Source organism: Toxotes jaculatrix, chromosome 7 (assembly GCF_017976425.1).
Source record: "Toxotes jaculatrix isolate fToxJac2 chromosome 7, fToxJac2.pri, whole genome shotgun sequence".
Classification (NCBI taxonomy): domain Eukaryota; kingdom Metazoa; phylum Chordata; class Actinopteri; family Toxotidae; genus Toxotes; species Toxotes jaculatrix.
Genome location: NC_054400.1, coordinates 28,760,618 through 28,765,234, shown reverse-complemented (window position 1 = coordinate 28,765,234; position 4,617 = coordinate 28,760,618).

The window sequence follows — 4,617 nt, the reverse complement described above, 5'->3', positions numbered from 1 at the left end:
TGGTGACTTTTCTTTTCTTTTCTTTTTTTATTTTACAGCTGCAGTTTCTATTTATCAACAGAAACCACCTACAAACCACATGGCCAAAAGCTGAATGCAGTGGCAGAAGTGCCTCGAGGAACAGTTCCTCTAAATGGTTTTAAAATGCAACTGCAAGTGGACAAAATGTGTTTTTTTCCACGTGAACACCGTGCTTTCAGTTACTCAATAATGTGGTGGTGGTTTTGAGTCATTTTTCCATTAAGGAGTCAATGACCCAACTCTGTCATTCCAGGCTCTGCCCGGGCTCTCTGCCCTTTTTGTTGTCCACCTTAACTGAAACCCTCCAGTTTTTTGGCCATGTGTTGGAAGGCAATGTTGATCAGTTGGTCCACACTGAAAATATTGGATGATGATGATCTTTGTAGATTCATTGTACCCAGAGGATAAATTCAAATGACTCAAGTGATTCCCTGTCGTTCCTCTTAGGCCACGAGACATTTTTAACTTCTAGGAAGTTAGTGCCTCAACAACTATCTGATGGATCAGCATAAAATTTGTTTACCCACACTCATGTATGTGGTGTGAACATAGTAAACATTATTGGCATTTCCTAAATCCATACATAATCATTTTAAGCAAGTCTATAATACCGCACATAGTGTGTTCACAGTGGCAGAGGGACAAATGAAGTTGTGATTAAAATCTAAAGTACAAGAGAATTCTGACTGAATGGTGTGCCTGGCTCATTCAGTTCACTTTTTCAGTTCAATTCAACTTTATTTATATAGCTCCTTCCACGATCAAAACTGTCTCAAAGCGCTTTACAGAGACCCAGAGCCTGACCCCAGAGCAAGCACACTAATTAGACTAAGCATAAAGAAGTCTTTAATATTCAGATTAATTAAATTTTATTTATATTGCTCCTTCCACAATCAAAATTGTCTCAAAGATCAGCACTTAAGGAGACAGTGACAAGAAAAAACTCCCTTTTAACAGGAAGAAACCTTGAGCAGAACCTGGCTCAGATGGGGGACCCTCCTGCTGATGGCCGGGCTGGGTGAAAGGAGGAAAAGGAGGAAGATAGGACAGCTGGGAATGGAGGAGAGGAGGAGAAGGACATGCAGCATATAGAACATGATACAAACAGGGTTGGAAGTGAACAATGTTAGAGGGCCAGCATTCAGATTACAGGACAGTTAGTGGATAATGTGTGCTCAGCAGATTACAGTTATGATAGGAAACAGAGCACAGAAGCAAAAAGCTGTCATGATTGGTAATTATTTACATTACAGTTGGTATAGAACATTAATCCAACATGTATCTGTAGCAGAGTTAGAAATGGATCATTGTAGACAATAAACAGCAGCAGGTGGGTGGAGCCAGGACCACAGACAGAGAACATGCAGCTCCAGAGCCAGAGATACCTGCAGAAAGGTACAGAGAAAGAGAGACCAGAGAGAGACAAGCACAGGACTACGGGACAGAGAGGACACAGAGTTAATGACATGGAATAAAGGTTAATAAATATGAGAGTGGGTCTGAGGAGAGAACGAGAGAAGAGAAGAGGTGCACAGAGGATCATGGGAAGTCCCCCCAGCAGCCTAGGCCTATAGCAGCATAACTAAGGGATGGTTCAGTTGTCTGAGCCAGCCCTACTAAGGGATATATCCTTAACTGTAACAGTGTCTATAGAAATAATTGTGACTAACTATAGGTTTAGTCATAACTAAAACTGTAACTACAACTAATTATAAGCTTTGTCAAACAAAAAGCTTTTTAAACCTAATTTTAAAATTAGAGAGGGTGTCTGCTTCCTGAACCCAAACTGGCAGCTGGTTCCACAGGAGAGGGGCCTGCTATGATATGATGATAGGGAATTACAGACGTCCAGCCTAGAAGTAACAAATGCATGGACTAGTTTTTCAGCATGACTCTGTGACAGGATGTTCCTAATCACATCATGAGGAAGTTATTTATTGATGGTCACTGGTAGAGCATGGCGTGTGAAGTCAGTAGTCAGTGGTGAAATGTGGGTGCTGGGTGCTGCGAAGTTGTTGGAGTTGACCTTAAACTGCATGAAGGTGAGGGCAGTCCCTGACCTCTCTGAGCTGGGAAGGGGCCTAAGAGGCAGGGAGGACATGGAAGAGGGAAGCAGAGGCAGGCCAGAAAAGCCACAATCACCTTTCTGTGCTACATCCTCTTTGCAGTCATCGTTGTGCTTGTGCGTCTTGTCTTCAAGGAGGCTTCAAGGGTAGAACAGCACGAATATTCCTGGACCAGTTCCATATCTACCCGAAACACTGTCACAGATTTTATAGATTATATCACACGCAAGACCATGTTGTCATTTGCAGCGTGGACTGAGAGGAGTGAAGGGGATTTATTAGAAAGGCAGCGTGAAGGTGGAATGAGCAGGGTGGTAGCCGGCCGAGGTAGAGGGCAAGGAATGGCAGGGCCATCTGGGCATGACGGATGGATGAGGGAGAAGGGTGTGGACAGGCTGGAGGTAGTGAGTGGGCAGTGGGTTGGACAGCATGTCAGCAGGGCGGCAGGAAGGTGACTAAGGATCCTGGAGCAAAGCAAAAGAAGTCAGTGATTAATGATTAACACAAGGAAACGATTCACTGAGAACACTTAGAGAGACCTGAACCGTGAACTACCACTGCAGCAAAGAGTGAGAGATGCAGAGATACTGCAGGATGATGAGCCTGATGAGGGGGAGGGGTGAACCAGGATTTCCATAGTCTGTCCTTAAAGGCCTTAAAGTTCACAAGAAATTCACGTGCATCCTGTTGGAGGGCTGTCAAACAGTGGGACAGCTTTCACAGACACACTCAGAACTGTCCAGAAAACATATAGAGGTGCTTAAGCCTGTGAGTCTAAAAGGACAGACAACGGATCCCTTATTGCAAGTAGCTTCCTCTTTTGTGGGAAGTCCCATGTGCTCTCCCAGGCCAGCAGGGAGAAGTACAGTCTCAAGTGTGTCCTGGCCATACGTCCTGGGTCTGCCCCATGCAGGACCTCCACCCACAGCTTTGTAGGCTTCTGGGACCAGAAAAACTTCAAGTCAACTTAACTTTATTCATACAGCACCAAATCATGACAGATGTTTTCTTTAGGTATTTTCATATAGAGCAGGGCCAGACTGTATTCTTTACATATATATTATTTACAGTCTCTAGATGAGAGTTTATTTATTGTGTGTGAGAGTTCAACAGTCTTACGGCCAGGGGGATGAAACTGTCTCTGAATCTGGGCGTCCTGCTGCAGATGCTGCAGAACCTCCTGCCAGAGGTGAGCATGGAAAACAGTCCATGGTGGGGGTGGGTGGGGTCAGAGGAGATGCTCTGGGCTCTGGTTAGACAGCGCATGTGCCCAGTGTCCCGGACGGAGGGGAGCGGGGACCCAGTGACTCTCTCTGTCCTCCTCTCCGCTCTCTGCAGAGATTTTCAGTCAGAGGACTTGCAGGCCCCGAACCAGACGGAGATGCAGCTGTTCAGCAGACTCTCGATGGTGCCTCTATAGAAGGTAGTCAGGATGGGAGGGGGGGAGGGAGACTCTCGTCATCCAGGAAGTGCAGGCGCTGCTGTGTCTTTTTCACCAGGGACGTGGTGTTGAGGGACCAGGTTAAGTTCTCAGTGACTTGCACCCCCAGGTACTTTGTGCTACTGACGACCTCCATCGCAGTGTCATTGATGAGGAGCAGTGTATGACTGGGCCGAGATTTCCTGAAGTCAACAATAATCTCCTTTGTCTTGTCCACATGGAGGATCAGGTTGTTGACTTTACACCAGTCCACCCGGTGTTTCACCTCGTCCCCGTAGGCCAGCTCGTTGTCACCCTGGATGAGACCCACTACAGTCGTGTCATCAGCAAACTTCACAAAGTAGTTGGTGTTGAATCTGGGATGAGTCATCAGGATGAACAGCAGGGGGCTGAGAACACAGCCCTGGGGGGAACCGGTGTTCAGGGAGAAATAGGCTGTAGCAGAGTCTTTACCAGAGTCTTTACCAGAACCTGTACCAGAGTCTGCACCAGAGACATTATCAGAGTCTTTATCAGAGTCTTTACCAGTCTGTACCCTTCTGAATCATTCAGGGTTTTCCACCTCTGGCTGCACCTTGACTTTGATGCTTTTAATCGCTGACAGTTGGAATGAAGATCAACCAGTAATTTATAGGCTTCTGTTGAGTTGATCTTGAGTGTACTGCCTTTGTTCTCTCTCCCATCACAGTCCGATACCAGTCCAGTATCACTGCAGCGTGCTGGGAAGTTCTCATAGCTCGGGCTGGGAACTGGGAAAAAAAGTACTGACTGAATTACTATTGGATCAGTACCACCAAGTACAGATCCATGTTAAATCAAACAGTACCAAATTCAGAGCAACATGTGAGACAGACAGACAGACAGACAGACAGACAGACAGACACACACACACACACACACACACACACACAAATGATTGAAATAAAACAAAGAAAAAGAAGTGCAGCAGCATGCTTTTGCAACAGCTGACAAAGAGTCACAAGTGGATTCTGTTTCACTTTAAGTGACTGCAACAGAGCAGGAAGTGTGTATTACTAAGCTGCTTAAAATAGTCCCCAGCAAACTCTGTGCTTCCAGCAACGGTCATTC